We start from the raw sequence: 21310 nt of genomic DNA, 5'->3' as shown, positions 1-21310 counted from the left end.
AAAAATATATATATAAATACACACATTATATTGAAAATATGCCTAAATTCTATTTTCTTAGCAACACTGGCTAGGTTTTCTAATTGGCAAAATCCAACAATAAAAAAAAAATTCCATTTTGCAAAACCCTAAATTTATAGGAAGATATCAAAAATCTCCAAACCTCCAGTGGAGGATGTAGAACAATTTGAAGTTGTTCTACATCCTTGTTTGAGACAAAAATTACAAGTCATAGGCAGTGACCATGATTTGTATATTGAATTGGCATGCTTTTTTACAGCAGTGGAAAAATTTTAGTTACTGGCTTGCAAAGTTATTTTGCATGAGGCATGAGAATTATGCAAAATAACTTTGCATAATGCTCATGCCTTGTCTTCCTAAAACTGAACTTAAAATTTGCTTACACAACATTTATCTAAACAGGTTAGGTAATGTACACACAATTATGTTTAAGGTACATTTTATCATCAAATAATGTACCTTAGAGGTTAAAAACTTTTATACAGTACCCAGGAAGTTTTTACCGAAACCTGACCATGCAATGAATAGTCAGGAGGTATGACTGGGGGGGGGGGGGGGTGCACAGTGAATATGAGTGAATCTATATGGAGGACATGAAATTTGCTACAAAGATCAGAAGAATATTTTAAATAATAGGTTAAGTCCTGAAATTCTGAAGACTAGGGCTATTGTTCCAAATTTATCAGTGTTTCTATAGAAAGGAGCTGGGAGTGTATGTTGAGGGGGGGGGGGGCAATTAAATCAGAATTGTACCAAAAACCTCCCAAGAGGGTTTATACAGAGTAAAAGCCCATCTATCCATCCAGAAAATCGCTGCAATATATAGAGGAAAAAAGGCCTTGTATGTCATGAATAAGCATATTATGAATACATTTTAAAAATCATATATAATCGTGCTCTCTCTCTCTCTCTCTCTCTCTCTCTCTCTCTCTCTCACACCAACAACAACAAATAAATTCACTTATGGTTTACTGTTAACACTCGAAATGCAATGATTCCATGACCACTGTTTTTTATGGTTTTCAGATGAGATGGGTCTCAATGGGTGGTCTATTATTGGTTTTTAATTAAAATTATTTGAACAAATTCCATTAGCAATACCCTAATTCATAACACACACATGAAAAGTATTTCTTAATCGGTATGAAAAGCCTAGCAGCTTCTATAATTATTTCCTTGAATGCTTCCCATTTTGAATTTGCTGATGGTAACATCATCAGTTGGTCCCACTGCATAGCATTTAAAAACTGTCCAAGACCACTGCAGTCACCTTTATGTAAGCAAAAACTCTTTCCTTTACCTAGTGGTTCTTTTATCTGCAGATTCCTGCATGAATAATCACTGCTGTTAATCAGATCAAGAATATTACTCTCTCTTGTTGCTTCTCTAACATGCCACTATAGAAAACAGTCATCTAATAAATCCACAAAAGTCTTGCTAGCATGTGAGTGACCAACCCACAAGTTCCAATCAATATCTGGAAAGTTAAAATGCCCCATTATAAGACATTCTGATTTACCGGCTTATGCTATTTATCTGTACAGTTGTCCATAGTACTTTTCAGAGTCATTAGGTCTATAACACACTCCTATTTTCATTTTTGTTTTCCCAGTGCTTATGTCACACTGAATCGACTCAACATTGCAATCGCCACTCATGTCAACTGGATGCACTGCCTTAGATTTTGTTTCTTAACTATCAGGACAACCCCTCCTTCTTTCCTTCCTTCCTATCCTGTCTGTACACCTTGTACTCCCCAAATTCAAATTCTGCATTCCTTATATCTGTGTGGCACCACATCTCTGATATCCCAACAATATCGTCTTTGATGTCTTGACCAGCACTTCAAACTCTTCAAATTATTAACTATGCTCCTCACATTCATGTACTTGCAAGTGTGTGTATATATATATATATATATATATATATATATATATATATATATATATACACACACACACCTGTTCCTTGCAATAAAGGTGGTTGTTCCAGTATGATCATGACAGCTAATTCAATGGAAAACAAAACAATCCCCTAGGCCAAAAAAAGCATGTCAAAATTAAAAATTAAATGTGAAAATCAACCTAACAACATTAAGCTTGGGTGATGACAAGGCTGTATGAACAAATTCAAAGGAAGAGATTGAATTGTGGAAGGATGGTTCGATGCTTCATCAAGACAATGCTCCAGCATACAATGCACTCTCTTTCCTAAACTTTCCCGAAAAGTGCCCTTAAAAGAACCATTTGAATCCATTGAAGACATTTGGGGGGGGGGGTTGAAGTGTTAAAGGGGCTTGTATATGCAATTATTTTCAAGGAGATAACGTATAAGGTAGGAAAAAATATTTCATTATGTTTATTTTATTGCTTCCTTCTTGTTTAATTGGGAAGTGTATGTACAGGGTTGTTAAAATTAAAGTATCCCTATGTAGAGGGCTCTGGAGCGAGTTCTACGGCTCGAACTGAAGAGAAATTTGGACAACAGGTACAACAAAAAATGCATTTATTGGGGGAAAAAAAAAAAATTAGTTACAAAATTTGTCACTGTATGGCACGTAACTATCATAGTTACGATTATGCAAATAGTAGTAGTAGTGGCATGTGATGCAAGAAAGCAAATGTATGAGCTTATGCAGCATCAGCCAAAAAAAAAAAAAAAAAAAAAAAAAACACACCATTCCCTCCAAATGCCTGTCCAGTTCCTCCTTAAATTTATTCAAGCTATCAACTTCCACAACAACAGATGGAAGTTTGTTCCAGCAATTAACCACCCGCTGGCTAAAGGCAAATTTCCGCACATCTATTCTACATCTGTCTTTTCTTAATTTGAATTTATGCCCCCTTAGGTTCGTAATCTGAACAAGTGGAAGGATCCCATCAGAATTCAGCATGCTCAATCAATTCAAGGCCTTATATACCTCAATGAGATCACCGCGCAGGTGCCTAGTCTCCAGCCACTGCAATTTGCAGAACTTAAGCCTCTCTTGGTAAGAGGATCCCTTCATTCCCCTCACCAATCTTGTTGCCCTTCTCTGTACCCGCTCAAGTAAATCTACATCCTTCCTAAAATGAGGTCTCCAGACCTGTATGCAGTACTCAAGGCGTGGCCTGACCATTGCCTTATACAGAGGGATAATCACCTCCTTTTCCCTGCTAGCAAAATTCCTATATATCATTGACAAAACCCCATGACCTGCCCTGGCAGCCTGTCTGCAAATTATGCAGACAGGCTGCCAGGGTGTACAGGCTGTACGTTATGCAAATAACGTACGTTATTTGCATAATCGTAAGTTAGCACCACTACTCAGCTCTACGGTACTGTATGAAAGCAAAGCAGTCTCTTCAAAATCATACAGTAGATGTTTGCCTGCACTACAGCAGCAATGCCAACAACATTGCAGGAAAAGGCACTATTAGTGAAGCTGTACTATCAGAACTGCAATGCAACAATGCAGCTGTGGCTATCAGAGAATTCTGGCATCAGAAGCACATAAGGCATGGACCTATGACTGTTTGTGCTGTCCACAGAATGATTGCGAAATTTGAAGCGACAGGACATCTTGGTGTTCAACCAGGTAGAGGTCAAAAACGAGTGGACTCCTCTCATGTTGAAGATGTGGCTATGGCTGTTGTGGGTTTATCAAGTCAATCTCCATGTGGTAGGGCAAGTGTTCCAGCTGTTTCTCATGAAGTGGACATGCCATATTATCCTTACAAGATGCACATGCTACAGCAGCTAAAGCATGGTGATACAGATATTCGTTTCACATTCAAACTTCAATTTCTGGAGGAAATGACAGTGGATATCACTTGGCCATGGAACATCCTTTGGAGTGACGAAGCCCACTTCTGCTTAAATGGACAAGTGAATATGCACAACTGTTGCATTTGGGCAACAGAAAACCCTCGAGTTATCTAAGAGTTCCTGTTGCATTCTCCAAAAGTGACAGTGTGGTGTGGATTTAAGGCCACATTTGTGATTGGGCCATATTTTTTGAACAGGTAACACCAACTGGATCCTGCACCTGTTCCATCACTGGACAGTGATATTGCGAAATGTTGGCAAATTTTGCAATACCAGTTCTGCAACAACGTGGGAGCCTTCAGGATACCATATTCATGCACGATGGTGCGCTGCCCCACATCCACCGATGTGTCCAAAGATTGCTAAGGCAATACTTTACAGATGAATGGGTCATCAGCCATTGTTTCCAGACATCCTGGCCACCCAGATCACCAGACCTAACCCCATGCGACTTCTGGTTGTGGGGTTTTTTGAAGAACCAGGTGTATCGGGAAGGATGTCAAACCCTGGCAGATCTGAAGGACAGCATTAGATGTCATGTGCTAGCTATTCCAGTTGATATGTTACGTTCTGCTATAGAAAATGCTGTTCTTCGAATGGAAACTGTTTTGGACCAAAATGGAGGACACATTGAACAATTGTAGTGTTGTTCAAGTGATCTGTATTGCCACAGCGCCACATAGTGACAAATTTTGTAACTAATTTTTTTCCCCAATAAATGCCGAGCGCATTCTTTATTGTACCTGTTGTCAAAATTTCTCTTCAGTACGAGCCTTAGAACTCACTCAAGAGCCCTCTACATAGGGATACTTTAATTTTAACAACCCTGTATATCATCAATCCATCTATCCATTATGTTATCCAAAAAATATAAAAAAATTTGGTGAAAAACAAGTGTTCTGTTATCCTAAAAACAGAAAATGTATACATGTAAAAGACTATAAAAACGTGAAAATCACAATGTAGTTAGGAAGGAGTATGATTTTCAACAATTTACGATAAAACAATTGGTGATACATTTTCAGTGATATGTGGGGGAAAAAAATATAATAATAAATAAATAAAATAAAAGTAACGGTGATGTTATGGAAGTTGAGGCACGCAGGCTGCTTAAGCCAACATGACTATTATTATACTGTAAAACAAGTCTGTGTAAAAGGGGACTGAATTTCATATCAGTAAAGTCTATACAGGTATATTTTTTTTTGAGATAGACAAAAATTTATTCAAATTTGTATTATTTCACATGATGTGGAGAATGTGATAAAGGTTCTTGCAACTGTGCTTGATAGTGGTAAGTAGTGTTTCTTGTATGAGAATATTGTGGCTACTCTACCAGAATGTTTAACTGTGATGAATACTGCCTGCACAGAGCAAGATCATTCGCCATGAGTTGAAACAAGTGAGTTAGATGGGTGTGCCCTTTTTATGCTCTTACTAGTATCACCTCTTCTTGTTTGAAGACAGATATGAAAGGAAGTAGTTTAAAATTAAGGCAAAGGAAATAAAATATAGTTATACAATGGCATGATTAAGTTTAAACTCACATCATGGCATTTCAGATGCCTATAAGAATAATGCTCATCCATCTGACCTCCCCCATTCTCTAGAGATGCCAAGAGAACTGGGTCATATACTACAATGTTATAGAACCTTGATTATCCAAGTATTTTTATATTTTTACGAAGATGGAGGGAGACCACAAAAATAAAAAATAAATAAATAAATATTTACAAAATATAAAAATATTTATATATCTCTTACTGCTTCTTACATTATGTTCTATTTTATAATTATCTGTAATTAGTCCCTATAGCAAAATATGTGCAATTTTTCATTCAAAAAAGGCACTTTTTGATATTCATTGAATGGCTATTTATTCAGTTGATTCTATTTAATATCTGCTTGTGAAAATTTATGGGAAAATAAGCAGTTTCAGTTTTATGATTGTCAATAACAGAAAAAAAAAAATACTTTTTTATTAGTAGAATAGACAAGAGAAAGAAGAGAAATTTAAATGATTAAAACTAATTTTATTTCAGAATGATTTATTAATTTCTGACACATCCTAGAATTTCCTCTAAACACATTCTTACAAAAGTTGGTTGCTAGTTCATAGGCACCACAATGAACAGCCCAGTTGCACATAGATTTTGCTGAAAGAAGAGGGGTTAGTGAATCAGAATAGACCTTAAAACCTTCTGAGCAACTAAAACAATACTGGGTGAAAATCTGGCATCAATGTGACTTTTCTTGATAAATAAGCCCAAAACACCTAAATACTTCCATTTATATTCCAATTGTGAGTTATCTTTATATATATAAAGATAACTCAATTTTATTTATTCATTTTTTTTTCTCCCTTTTTGGGAGGGGAGCCAATTTCTGTTGGTTTGATTTAATTTTTGTTCCCTTTTTAATCTTTCTAAAAGATCCAAATATAAAATTTCATGAAAGTCCACCCACTGAGATTTGAGTTGTTACACAGCAATACATAGTGAACATAATAGCCTCTTTGTGCATATACAGATGTACCTAAAAATAGACCCGATTTCCTTTTAACAATGTGGGTTCTCCAGCATTACATGAGTTTTATCATCTCTCTAGTTTTATACATGAGTTTTATACATGAGTTTAGAGCATTACATGAGTTTTATCATCTCTCTAGTTTTATACAACCAGTGTAATTATGACTGAGGTTTCCAGAATGAATTGTGTTGCTTTAGCCTGTAGAATCCCACTGCTGGGCAAAGCCCAGCAGTGGGATTCTACAGATCTAGTTTACTATTTGTTTATGATAGATTGCACTAACAGAAAAGCCCAATAAACAGGTGACTGTTAATTGTTTTTATTGTTGTGACCTCCACAAATCAGACCGCACCACATGATTCGGTCGGAGAAAATTGTTGGGTAATCTCCAGTGCTGCAGTCTCCTGCCCCGATTAAACAGAAAGTTGTCCCAATTAAGAGAAGTAAACCCTGGCTATTTTCTTGATTGGGTTCTGTTTTTTAGGATTTGCCCCAAATAAACGGCTGCCCCGATTAACCGGAATCCACTGTGTGTGTAAAGGCAGATTACGAGAAGTCGCTGACAAAGAACAGCAGCAAAGATCGCTTTATGTTAACAGTAGAAGAAAGGAGTTGAATTACACTGGCCCACATGTTATTGATGGTTTAACTGTTGATTCTGCTAAGGTTGTTGACAAAAAACGAAATTGTTGAAGCTAAATGTAAAAAGGGAACCTGGGGTGCATGTGATCTTTCCAATGATATTAAGGGAGGCAGTAAAAGAAGGCTAAACAAATCTTTAGCCATAATTATGAGGACATTCTTGTATTCAGGGGAGGTCTCTATGAACTGAAGAATATTAGTAATTCATAAATGGGGAGGGATCACAAGTAATTACAGACCTGTTAACTTGACTTCTGTTGTGGAGAAAATAATGGAGTTGTTGATTAAAGTAATGCAGGATCATCTAGACAGGAATGCAGATATACTACACTTACAGCATGGATTTGTTAAGTGATGATCTTGTCTAACTAATCTGTTTGGATACTATAACACAATAACAAAGGAACTAGATGCACATAAAATACTACACAAATTGGAGCATTATAGTATTAAAGACAAGTAACTGGTATGGGTAAAGGGATGGTTGAGAAAGGACAGAGTTATTACCGATGGGCCTTTGTTTTCTTCGACTAATATTATTAGTGGAGTTGATTTCCCCGGGGGTCAGTGCTGGGCCCACTCTTGTTTTCTATATATTTATTAATGAAGGCATATAAGCTTAATGTCTAAGTTCACAGATGATACAAAGGCTGGCAACATGGTTAATGAGAGCATCCTTGGTATGCTACTGCAAGAAGATATAGAAAAAATTAGGCAGATGAGTTGAGAAGTGGCAATTAAAGTTCAACATTGATAAAGTACTGCACATGAATAGTAGTAATCCCAGATTAGCATACAAAGTGTGTGGTACCACATTCAACATAGTGGAGAATAAAAAAAAAGGCACTGAGATAATTGTGCAGATATGAAATTCTCAGAGAAATGCAGAAAGGCTGCCAGGACAGTTCATGGAGTTTTGCCAATGATATCCAACAATTTTTCAAGCAGGAATAAGGAAGCGATTATCCCATGTATAAGGAAATGGTTTAGCAGCACATTGAGTACTGCATAAAGGCCTGAAAGCCTCATTTTAGGATGTGGATCTGTTGGAATGGGTGCAGAAGAGAGCAATAAGGCCAGCGACAGGAACAAAAGGGTGCTCTTAACAGGAAAGTCTTCAGTTCTGCAAATTGCAGCATCTGGAGCCCACACACCTAGAACTAGATCTGAGTGAGGTGTTTATTGTTTATTATTATTTGATTTTTAGGAGCATTAGCAACTAAGGCCATATTGCTCCGGGATATACGGTGGTCATTCCCTGACCTTTCTGCATCCTCCGTATTTGGTGGTGACGGGCTTGAACCCCGGTCTAATCAAGAAGTGTGTGCTACGCACTGCTGCTCCTTCCCACCTGGCTACGGAGGCACCAGAGTAAGGTGTTTAAGGCTTTTAATGGATTGAGTAAGCTCAATGCTAATGGAATTCTTCCTCTAGTTCAAGCTACACATGAGGGGATATAAATTCAAATTGAGGAAAGATGGGTGCAATACAGATGTGCAGAAGTTTGCCTTGACTCACTGGGTAGTTAGAATAAATTCAAAGTAGAACTAGTCAAACTATTAGAGGGGGTAGATGATGTGGGAAGTGTTTCCCCCCTTGCTGATACTGTATAAGTTTGCTTTCTTGCATTATTTGTCACTACTAATACTAAAGATATTAATTTAAAATATATGTCCTTTCAGCTTTGCTGAGTATGTCAGCATCTTCATTTCTTCACTTTTCTATACACAGTACTACCTTAACTTGTTTTTTCTGTTCACTGAGATTTAGAGCTATTCTAGGATGAAGTGAATGCTACTGTTAACAAGAAGCTTCTAAAAGGATGGGATACAATTAAATAGATGGTGCAAGAATATTTCCTCATGCTATTGAGACAGTGTTAGGTGGGTTGGAAAATGCTAGCTTAGGGGGATTCCCAGACTAACAGATTAACAATGGCTGAAGTCAGAGGTGAAAGTGATTCTTGCACTGCTTCTATTGGAATGAGCAGCAGCCCGGGAAACAAGGTGCTGGGGATTTCAAGGACTGCTGTGAGTCATCACGAAACAAGTATATACATGGGCAGTGTTAGGGTAACTAGAGTAAGAACAGGTACATGTATACTTGAACATAAGCCAATGCAAGGAGTATAGTAAATGAATTTTATGAATTTGAAGTGCTGGTCAAGACATCAAAGGCAGATACTGTTGGGATATCAGAGACATGGTGTCACACAGATATTAGCAGCGCAGAATTGGAATTTGGAAAGTACAAATTGTACAGAAAGGACAGACAGAATAGAAGGGAGGATGGGTTATGCTGTTAGATAGAAAAGAAAATCTAAGGCAGTGCATCCAGTTGACATGGTGGACAGTGCAATGCTGAGTCAGTTTGGAGTGACTCTCTCACTGTGAAAGCAAAAATGAGAGTTCCTACTGTGTGTTATAGACCTAATGATTCTGATGACTACAACAAATCAGAATGTCTTATAATGGGGGATTTTAACTTTCCAGATATCGACTAGAACTTGTGGATTACTCACACACACACACAAGCAAGAATTTTGTGAATTTGCCGTACAACTATTTTGTACAGCAGCATGTTCAAGAGGCACCCACAGAGAGAGAGAGAGAGTAATATTCTATCTTATTATCAGCAGTGATTAGTCATGCATTAAGAATCTGCTGATAAAGTAACCATTAGGTGGTAGTGATCACACTGTACTAATGTGGATTTACTTAAAGATGTATTATCATTAGGCATAAGGAGAAGGTTTTTGCTTTCATAAAGGTGAATAGGGTGGTCTCAGAAAGTTTTAAATTCTATAGAGTGACACCAACTGATGATATTACCAACAGCAAATTCTAAATGAGGAGCATTCAAGGGAATAATCTCAGAAGCTACTAGGTTTTCATACCAACAAAGATATACTGTTCAAGATTTAGGCCTAAATGGATGTGATATGAGCTAATGAGACAAGTGGCAAAGGAAAAAAAATACATGGGTTGCATTTATATGCAACCCATGGGGTTCTCATCTAGTGAGTATGGGCTTGGCACACCCAAGGTCCTGAGCTGGATATCACCATTCCCATTCTTCTCTTTTCTTGGTGATTCCCTTCCCTTTTACTTCTGACTTTCATTTTCTCTCTCTCTCTCAAGGTAATTCAGAAATTTTTTTTTTTTTTTTGGCTGGTGCAGCATAAGTCTCAGCCTTCCTTGCACTATATGGCTATTAATAATAATAATAAATTATCAAGAAACACTGATGCCTATGGTAGATATAAACTAGTCTGTAATTAATTCACAAAAGAGGTTAGGCAAGCAGAGGCAGATTATGAGAAATCTTCGGCAAAGGATGCAAAGAAAAACAAAGACCTTGTTACTTATGTAAACACTAGAAGTAAGGGAATGAATCAGATTATTCCACTTGATATCAATGGTTCGACTGTTGATGAGCCCGCTCAGATAACTGACAAACTGAATGAGTATTTTGCATCTATATTCACACATGAGGAATTATTTAAGGAAGTGGAAGCCAGAAGTTTAAAAAACTCTAACAGAGAGCTGAATGATTTTGTAATAACTGAGAAGAAAGGGAAGGAGAAATTTTCGAAGTTAAACATAAGAAAAGCAACAGGGGTGGATGGGATATATCCAGTTATATTAAGGGAAGCAGAAAAGAAAGTAAGCAAACCCATAGCCATAATTTTTTTTTTTTTTAAGTAAACCCCAAACACGAGAGATATTAGAACCTATAGTACTTAGTACCGTGCTTGGGTTGGAGGATGACAAGACGAAAGAAGATATTTGTTGACATTGGACTTGAACTTCTGTAGACTGTAATTTTCAGGAAATACGTATGAAGGAAGGTTGTTCCAGAAAATAACAGTTGAATGAATAAATGAGGAAGATCAAAAGTTGTGAGTTTGAAGTTGGACAGTAAATGGATGTTGGCTGGTGGCGGCACGGGTTCGGACTGTTTTGAAAGAGAGAGCGGGAATTATAGAAGCCAATTCAGAAGAACAGTGCCCATGGAAGTATCTGTAGAAAAGGCATGCAGCAGAAACAGTACGTCTATGAGACAGCGAGTGGAGAGACTCTGAGATTAATCATTAATTAACCTAACTGCCCTCTTCTGAATGGAATCAAGAAGCCTGAGAGAGGTTTTGGGGACACCACCCCAGATGTGGGAACAATATTCCATGGCAGGGCAGATTTGCAATATATACAGAGTGAGCAGCTGTTTGGAAGAAAAGTAACGCCGAGAGCGAAAGAGAAAACCAAGTTTTTTAGATGCAGAAGAAGCAATATTTGTAATGTGCTTGTGCCAAGAGAGATTAGAAGTCAGGGTAACCCCCAAAAGAGATATATCATTTTGCCTAGAAATCGGAGTTTCACTAAAGATAAGCATAGGAGCAGAAGAATCCTTTTTGCGAGATATAAGACAAGACTGAGTTTTAGAAGGGTTGAAATCAACTAAGTTGTCTTTGCCCCACTGGAGAATTACATGAAGATCGGCATTTAAGGAATTGGTAGCAGATATTCGAGAAGTTGAAGCTGATTGAGCAGGACAAGGTTTCTCAAAATGAAAAGTGGAATGCAATGTGCTATCATTGGCAAAACTATGGATAGGATTTCCAGTCAATGGAAGAAGGTCATTAATATACAAGAGGAAAAGAATGGGGGAAAGAACTGAACCTTGGGGGACACCAACATTAGTGGAGAAGTTAGAAGACAGAGAGCCATCTACCATCACCCTCAGTGGGCGATCAGAGAGAAAACTGGATAACCAATTACTAAAAACAGTTGGCAAACCATAAGATGGAAGCTTGTTTAGAAGACCTTTATGCCAAACACGATCGAAAGCCTTTGAGATGTCAAGAGCAACTACTTGTGTATCACCGAACCTTTCTATTGAATTAGTCCATAAATGGGTAACATAAGCCAGAATATCACCAGTGGATCGACACTGACGGAATCCATACTGGCGATCGTTGATCAGACGGATGGTTTCTAGGTAGTTTAAGAGTTGGCTGTTAATTGATTTCTCCATTACTTTAGAAAGAGTAGAAGTAATTGCAATGGGACATTAATTGGATGGGAGGAATTTGTCACCCTTTTTAGGAACTGGCTAGATATGAGCAAATTTCCAAGGCGGCAAAGAATAAGAGTAAGTTCAGGAGCACAGGTTTTGAGAACAAGTGGAGAAATACCATTGGGACCTGGAGCTTTCTTAGCATCAAGATTCGTCAAAATCCTTCTGACATCCTTTTGACGGAAGACCACAGGAGGCATTGAATGGCGCGTGGTGGGAATGGTGGGAGGTGTTTTACCAAGATCATTAATACATGAGTTGGAAGAAAAATGGGATGCTAGCAGGTCAGCTTTATCCTTGGCTGAAGTGACAACAGAACCATCTGGTTTGGACAGAGGTGGGAGGAGAGATGGGCAAAAGTTGCGCCCAATAGCTTTGGCAAGAGACCAGAATGTTCGGCTACCATTAGGGCAAGAAGCGAGTTTTCTACTCTTAGCCTGTTCAAACTCTAGTTTGGACTGATTGATAACTGCTTTACAATTGTTGCCAGTTTTGGTGTAGGCTTTTTTTTTTTTTTGGTTTGGTTTTTTTTTTTAGTAGCATTAGCAACTAAGGCCATATTGCTCCGGGATATGCGGTGGTCATTCCCTGACCTTTCCGCATCCTCCGTATTTGGTGGTTTTTTTTTTTTTTTGGTTTTTTTTTTTAAGGAGCATTAGCAACTAAGGCCATATTGCTCCGGGTTATGCAGTGGTCATTCCCTGACCTTTCCACATTCTCCGTATTTGGTGGTGACGGGCTCGAACCCCGGTCTAATCAAGAAGCGTGTGCTATGCACTGCTGCTCCTTCCCACCTGGCTACAGAGGCGCCTTTGGTGTAGGCAGAAAATGAAACTGAAGAATTAGAAACAAGCCAATTACGATATGCAACATTCTTCTCTTGAACAGCCTTAGCACGTTTATTGGAAAACCAAGGTTTAGATAAAGGACGAGATTTTAAAGTGGAGTGTGGGAAAAAGGATTGCATTCCTGCAAGAATAATTTCACTGACACGATCTGAGCAAAAGTCAGAAGTTTTGAAATAGTAATCCGACCAAGGAAAAAAAGAAAAGACGTCTTGCAGGTCATCCCATTTTGCATTCTTTTAATGCCAAACAACACGAGGTTGGGAATAGCCATGAGATAAAGGTTCCATTGGAGAAGAGACAATCAGCAAGTTGTGAAAATGGAAGCCAGCTGGAGTTGTGAACGTTAAAATCACCAAGGAAAATTACCTCACTGTTAGGAAAGTTGGACAGGAGAAAGTCAAGTTGAAAAGAGAGGAAGTCAAAGAGCTCCAAGTGATTAGTGGAGTTGGGAGAACAGTAGAGACAACAGATAAATTTGACACAATGAGGTAGAGAGATTTTAAGCCAGAGAAGATCAAAGGGAGGAGATTCCAAATTGCCAAGTCTCTGACAGGGAATATCAGAACGGACATATGCACAAGTACCAACTTTGAGGCAAAAGGAATCATACATCGAATAATTTCGGCATCTGAGATGAGCAGCAGTCGAATCTACCGATAACTGAGATTCTGTCAGAAAAAGCACATGGGGTTTGGCAGACTGCAAGTGGAAATGGACATGAGATTAGAATTGAAACCACGTATATTTGTGAAATGAATTAGGAAGTGCTTGGGAAGTTTAGATCTTTTCGCAGATAAGCTTGCTCTATTAATTTGACAATTCATGGTGTATTCAATAGTAAGAAAAAGTGGGTGGGACATGCTGTATGAAGTAATTAAATTTTTAGATATGGTGTACATGTGGTAAGAATATACCCATATCCTTGACATAACGTGGCCCCGACAATGCTTCCCGCATACACACTACTCGGACTCCCTCCAGTCACTATCTGGCAGAGTAGAGGTAGCAAGATTATACACTAGCTGATCCAAAAGCCTCCTAGAGAGTTACCAATAGGTTCGGTCCGGTGTACTAACTAGTGGCTTGCGAACACCGTTTTAGAGCTGTACCCTCGAAATGTAAGGAATATTGGATCTTGCCACGACATTCATCATAACCTCAAAAGTCATCAATCATACTGCATGATGGAAGAGATAGGGAAGGGTTGACCGGAACTTAGCTCTAGAGACTAAACATGTGTTCCACCACTTCAAGCCTCCAATAAGCATAGTGGTGGTATTGCACCGGTTGATGAGAGTAATCTACCACTTAATACTGCCTGGTAACATAGAGGGGCGGCGTTCCTCCATGTGGTGTGGGCACCACACCTTGACCCCTGCTTACATTGGTTCACACCTGGGTGGTCACCGACCATGTACTTGAGCATGGAGGTTATACCCAGGATTACTAACTATCCCACCATTGTGAAGGTGCAAGCAGAGGATTTGGCTGTCACAGACCGTCCGGTCTTCGCCGAAATTGGGTCCACTTGACTTGAGTGTCACCCAAATATCAGTTCCATCAGCGTTTTGAACTCCCAAGTAGCAAGTACAGCTTGTCTGGCATATCTGAGAGAATGTCTGTGACAACCTCAAGGACCTTATGAGAGCATCCTTGGATTCTGGGGAAGTCCTAATGGACTAGAGATGCGATATCCTCAATTCACAAAGGGAGACCAAAGAATGACAAGATTAATTACAGATCTATCAGTTTAACGTCTGTTCTGAGGAAATAATTGGAGTCACTAGTTAAAGAAGGAATGCAGGATCATCTAGACAAGACCACAGTTATAGTTCAGACACAGCATGGGTTTGTTAAGGAGAAAGCTTGTCTGGCTAATTTGATTGGATACTATGATGTGGTCATAAAGGAACTGAATGAAAAAAAATAATTTTGATATCATTTACTTGGATTTCAGGAAAGCTTTTGATACTGTCACACATAAAAGATTACTGTACAAATTAGAGTGGTATGGCATTAAGGGTAAGTTGCTGCTATGGATAAAGGGAGGGTTGAGTGGGAAAAGACAGAGGATAAACAATGGACACTGCACTTTGCGGACTAATGTTATTAGTGGATTCCCCCAAGGGTTTGGTGTTGGGCCCACTGTTGTTTTCTGTATTTATCAATGATACTGATGAAGATATATCAGGCTTAATGTCCAAATTTGCAGATTGATACAAACGTTTGGAAGGGTTGTTAATGACAGTAATGATGGTATACTGCTGCAACAGGATCTAGAAAAGTTGGGCAGATGGGTTGAGAAGTGGCAAATGCAAAGTACTGCATATGAGTAGCAGCAACCTCAGAGTAAAGTACCAACTCTGTGGTATTACACTCAGGATAACAGAGAATGAAAAAGACCTGGAGGTAATTGTGCAGTTAGATACGAAGTTTTCAGAGCAGTTCAGACAGGCTGCCAGAGCAGCTCGTGCGGCTCAATATTATACAGGAATTTTGCTAGCAGGGATAAGGAGGTGATTATGCTTTTGTATAAGGCAATGGTCAGGCCATACTTTGAGTACCGCATACAGGTCAGGAAGCCTCATTTTAGGAAGGATGTAGAGCTGCTGGAATGAGTACAGAGAAGGGTAACCAGATTGGGGAGGGAAACACTGGGGGTGCTCTTACCAAGAAAAGCTTAGGTTCTGCAAATTGCAGATTCTGGAGACCAGGCACCTACAAAGTAGTCTGACTGAGGTGTATAAGGCTTTGAATGGTTGGAGCAAGCTCAATGCTGATGGGACTCTTCCTTTTGCTCAGATCTTGAGAGGGCATAAATTCAAACTGAGGAAAGACAATGTGCAGAAAATATTATTAGTCAATATAACTGGAAAATTTAACATAACTAACTAGGTCGGAATAATTGGTCTGGTCTAGTTATATTTTAATATAACCGGCCAGACCAGTGATGAAGATTGCTTTTCTTGAGTTGTGCATTGTAATATGGCAAAACCAGCACAAATGTGGTTTGGCTTCACTTAGCTTTTCAGGGCCCTTTTACTGGGACAGTGCTGAAACCAGTACTGTCCTGGTAAAACTTATACATATGGTCACTTGTAACTCTTACTACTAAATTGGGAGAGGAAATAGATTCATGAGGATGCAATCTCTCAAGAATTTCACTAAGTACTACTGCGATTTGCTTTAACAGTGAGAAAGGGCTAAATATGGAAAGATAAGACGTAAATAAAAAGGTATGGCATATCTGCAAGCAAGCTGAAATTGTTAATGAAAAACAAAAATAAACGTAAGATTATGTATTAAGAAAAAATTTCGAAATAGTCAAAGATAAGGTATTGTTCAGTTTGAGATGTGAATGTAGAAGCAATGAGTCAGTGAAAAGGTGGCAGAAAATTGCACTGCTAAACAGGTTTATATATATATTTCTTAGGAAATATAAGATGTGAACAAAACGTTTTAAGAAGGATGAGATATTTGGGAAATGATGAAACTTTGAAACTTACCTGCTATATGGATGGATGGATGGATCAAGAAGTATTTCTGATATGCTTATTTTGGATTAATATTCCACATTTTTCATACAGAAACGGATTTATGCACAACTACAAGGTGCTTTCTGAATCCTCACCTGTTGGGAGGCCGTAAATGGTTCAGAGTACAGCCTTTTAGGAAGGTGTGTGTGTGTGTGGAGAGGGGGTGGGTGCAAAGTCAATTGGCACAACTATTGACACTTTTTTCCAAATCTGTGATGGCCTACAGCCAAAATAAAAAGGCAAAAATGTGAAAAAAAAAAAATATATATATATATGGGTGCAAAGTCAATTGGCACAACTATTGACACTTTTTTCCAAATCTGTGATGGCCTACAGCCAAAATAAAAAGGCAAAAATGTGAAAAAAAAAAAATATATATATATATGGGTGCAAAGTCAATTGGCACAACTATTGACACTTTTTTCCAAATCTGTGATGGCCTACAGCCAAAATAAAAAGGCAAAAATGTGAAAAAAAAAAAAAAAAATATATATATATATGTATATCTGCACATAAGATTGCAATAAATTGAAAAATCGTGGAATTTGTGTTAATGCAGAGAAAATTCACATAATGATGCAATAACAATAATATTGTAACTTACAGGAAATAGTAGTAGTAGTGGCAAATGATGCAAAAAAAGCAAGCTTATATAGATCAGCCAAAAAAAAAAAAAAATAAATAAATAAAATAAACACACACTTCACTTATCCTTACCCTCCAAGAATTTGTTTAGTTCTTTGAATTTATTCAAATCATCAACTTCCACAACAAGAGATGGTAGCCTATTCCAATAACTCGCTGACCAAAGGCAAACTTCCACACATCTATCCTGTAACCATCCTTCCTCAACTTAAATTTATGAAGTCTTATGTGTGTAGTCTCAGTAAGAGGAAGAATGCCATTCACATTCTGCTTAATCTATTCAAGGTCTTAAACAACTAATTAGATCACTCCACAGGTGCCTAGTCTGCATATGCTGCAATTTACAGAACTGAAGCCTTTCTGGGTAAGAGAACCCTTTTGTTCCCATTACCAATCTGGTTGCCATTCTCTGCATTTGATCCAGCAGATCTACATCCTTCCTAAAGTGAGGCCTCCACAGCTGTATATAATACGCTAGATGCTTTCTAACCACAGCACAGCTCTATATAATAGGCTAGATGCATCCTAACAAAGGGATAATCACCTCCTTATCCTAACTAGCAAAGTTTCTGTATATCATTGACAAAACTCCATGAACTGTCCTGGCAGCACATGTGCATTGCTCAGAGAATTTCATATCTGACTGCATAATAAAATCCCAGGGCTTTTTCATTTTCTACTCACCATGAGTGTAGAAGAAAATGAAACAGTTGATAAGTTACTCTAAAATTACTCCTACCCATATGCATACCTTGCATTTGCCAATGTTAAACTTCAACTGCCATTTCTCAGCCCATTGAGCAAATTTTTCTAAATCTTGTTGAAGCAGTATAGCGTCATTACTGTCATTAACCACTCTGCCAACCTTTTTATCATCTGCAAACTTTGACATTAGGCCTGATATACCTTCCTCAATATCATGAATAAACAGCGAAACAACAACGGATCCAGCACTGAACCCTAGGAAACTCCACTGATAACATTATTCCATGAAGAGCAGTGCCCCAGAAAACCACTGTCTGTATCCTTCCATTTAACCATCCCTTTAACCATAGCAGCAACATGCTCTTAATGCCATATTGCTCCAGTTTATACAGCAGTTTTTTTTATGTGCAATTGTATTAAAAGCCTTCCTGAAATCCAAGTATATGATATCAAAATTATTTTTTCAACTTACTTCCTTGGTCACAGCATCATAGTAACCTATCAGATTGGTCAGGCAAGACGATTCATTAACAAATCCATGCTGTGACTGCAGTATAATTGCATTCCTCTCCAGATAGTCCTGCATTATTTTTTAATTAGTGACTCCCTGGAACAGATATTAAGCTGACAGGAAAGTAATTACTCATGTCACCATTTGAACCCACTTTATGAATTGGGATACATTTGCACATCTCCAGTACACAAGTTCCTCACCTAAATTCAAGAACGCTCTCATAATTATGGCCAAAGGTTTGCTTACCTCCCTTGCTGTCTCCCTTAATATGAATGGATAAATCCCATTGTCACAGGTGCTTTTTTTATGTTTCAACATTTTCTCTTCCACTAACCCCATTGGAGTTGGATAAACATCTGATACCCTCTCCCATAAAGAATTCCTCACATGCAAATGTAGATGCAAAATATCTATTCAATATCTATTCCAATGCACTTTTCGTCTCTGGCAGAGACGAAAAGTGCATTGGATACATCTGCCAGGTGTCTCTATAGTTAATCTTATATCCATTTCAGGCTAAGCCTTGAACAGTATTTCTTCATTGGTAAGAAAAACCTAATAGCTTTGATTACTTCCCTGAATTGCTTCCCATTTAGAATTTGTTGTCGGTAACATCATCAGTTGGTCTCACTACATGGAATTTAAAAACTGTCTGAGACCACTGTAATCACCCTTATGAAAGCAATAGGCTTTCCCTTTACCCTTGACAGTAGTTATGTCTAATTAAATTCCACATTAGACACTAATCGCTGCCACCTAGCGGGTTTTTTACCTGCATATTCTTGATGCGTGTAGAATTATTGCTGATACCGAAATCAAGAGTATTGCTTCTTGTTTCCCCTCTAACATGCTGCTGTAAAAAGTCACCGAAGAAATCGGTCTTGCTAGTGTGTGAGTGACCAACCCACAAATTCCAGTCAACATTCAGAAAGTTAAAATTCCCCAATTATAAGTCATTCTGATTTACTAGCCCATTCTATTTTTCTGTATAGCTGCTTGGTATACTCATCAGTCATTAACACAGCCTATAACACACCCCTTCTCTCAATTTTGTTTTCCCAGTGCTTATATCACACCAGACTGACTCAACATTACACTGGTCACCCACATATAAATGTTGTTATAATTCATAGTTCTTGCTAATGTGCATGACCTCTAAAAAGGTTTTAAATGTGATTTGTGTTCCAAAGCTCTAGTTACAAAGAAAGGATTGAATCTGGATATTGGGGTCAACAGAAATATGGATAGAGGTGGCTTGTTATGTCCTCATCCTGTGGTTGTGTAGGCTGTTATTTATAATTACATCATTGTTGAAAAACTCATTCTGGAAAAACTGAAAATATTTCAGTGAGAAAACAACCAAAGACAATTAGCAATTATTCTTTCTACAAATATTGTTATTAATTAAGAACTTTCTTAATGATTAATCATGTGACCAATATTCATCATTCAACTTATTACACATGGATGGACAGACATCACAAAAGCAACAGGCACATTTCGAATATATGCTAACAAGCTTAATGAGTGGTTTGCTTCTAAATGCCATCAGCAGGAGTGATTTTTCTCCTGATGGGCTAACTGAACTTTATTTAATAATGCCAGTTTGGAGCTGTTATTATTACTTGAATTTGTTCAATATTGTCAACCGCTCATTTCTAATAATAAGAGAGGGAAAAAATGAGGCACATTATTAATGAAAGGGAAGAGTATTAAAAATACTTAATAAAGGTGAGCCAGCAAAAAGAAAAAAAGTGCTTATAACTGAGCTGCAGCAAAGATCATCTGTAGTTGTTCCAAACTATCTAAAGCGTATTTATTAATTGATAAATTATTTTTTATGTGCAATTATGATTTTCTGCTTTATATAAAATTTTATTTATTTCTATAGACTATAAATGTAACTCAAATAACCTGAGCATGCTTCTGTTCTATGTTGCTTTTTTTTTTTTTTTACCCTTTCTTATTCCATTTATGCTTTTCCATTTGTTTGAAAATTCGAATGGAAAATTTGTTCATATCCAGCCAGTTCTTAAAGGGTGACAGATTCCCCCTCTTTTAACTACCACCTCATTGCACTTACCTCTACTCTTTCCAAATTAATAGAGCAATTCATCAACTGCCAACTTCCACACTATCTCAATGGTCTTCCAAATAAGTTCCCATCTTATGCGAATGTTTTTTTGCCATTGGGTATTCAGTTTTCTCTCTATACGTTCACTGTGGGTGATGGTAGACAATGCTGTCTTCCAACTTCTTCACTAATGCTAGTTTTTCCCAAGGTTCAGTTATTTCTCCCACTCTTTTCCTCTTGTGTATTAATGATCCTGATGATAACACACTGCATTCCATCTTCCAGTTTAAAAAGCCTTTTCCTGAACAAAGATCCTCAGCTTTTGAATATCCTCCAGCAATTCAATAAATTCTAAGCTCCAGGTAATTTTCCAATGGGGCAAAGAAAATTTAGTTAACCTCTTTTTTTTTTTTTTTTTGAGAAATAAGACAAAGAGCCTGCTGCTCCTCTGATAACTAAGATTTCTAGACATTATTAGGGACAAGATCTTTATTAGGGATTACACTGATTTCTAATCTCTCATGGCATAAGTACATCATGAATATTGCTTCATCTGCATCAAAAAACCTAGGTTTTCCTTTTCACTCTCGGTGTTATTTTTCTTCTAAAAAATACTCATTCTGCACAAATCCCAAATCTGCCTTATTATGGAACACTGTTCCCAAATCTGGGGCGGTGACTCATCTCTTACAAAGTCTCTCCACTCTGTCTCACACACTTTCAGTTTCTGCTGCATGCTTTTTCTATAGATACTCCCATGGCAGCACTGTTTTTGAAATGAATTCTATAATCCCCCCCACTCTCTCCCAAACTAGTACAAACATGCTGCAATCAGTCAGCATCCATCCTCTATCCAACTTAAAACTTATAGAACCAACCTTTCCTCTTCCTCATTTATTCCATCTGTTTTCTG

At 37.9% G+C, this 21310-nt stretch overlaps 1 protein-coding gene across 1 annotated transcript in view; it reads right to left on the bottom strand.

Moving 5' to 3' along the window:
• Window positions 1–21310, bottom strand: part of LOC150090084 (constitutive coactivator of PPAR-gamma-like protein 2) — a 138636-nt gene that overhangs the window by 101363 nt on the left and 15963 nt on the right. The window lies entirely within an intron of this gene.

Source organism: Mastigoproctus giganteus, chromosome 2 (assembly GCF_048544385.1).
Source record: "Mastigoproctus giganteus isolate SK-2022 chromosome 2, ASM4854438v1, whole genome shotgun sequence".
NCBI lineage: Eukaryota > Metazoa > Arthropoda > Arachnida > Uropygi > Thelyphonidae > Mastigoproctus > Mastigoproctus giganteus.
The sequence above is the reverse complement of the archived record's forward strand: the minus strand, read 5'-3'. Positions and strand labels throughout refer to the sequence as shown.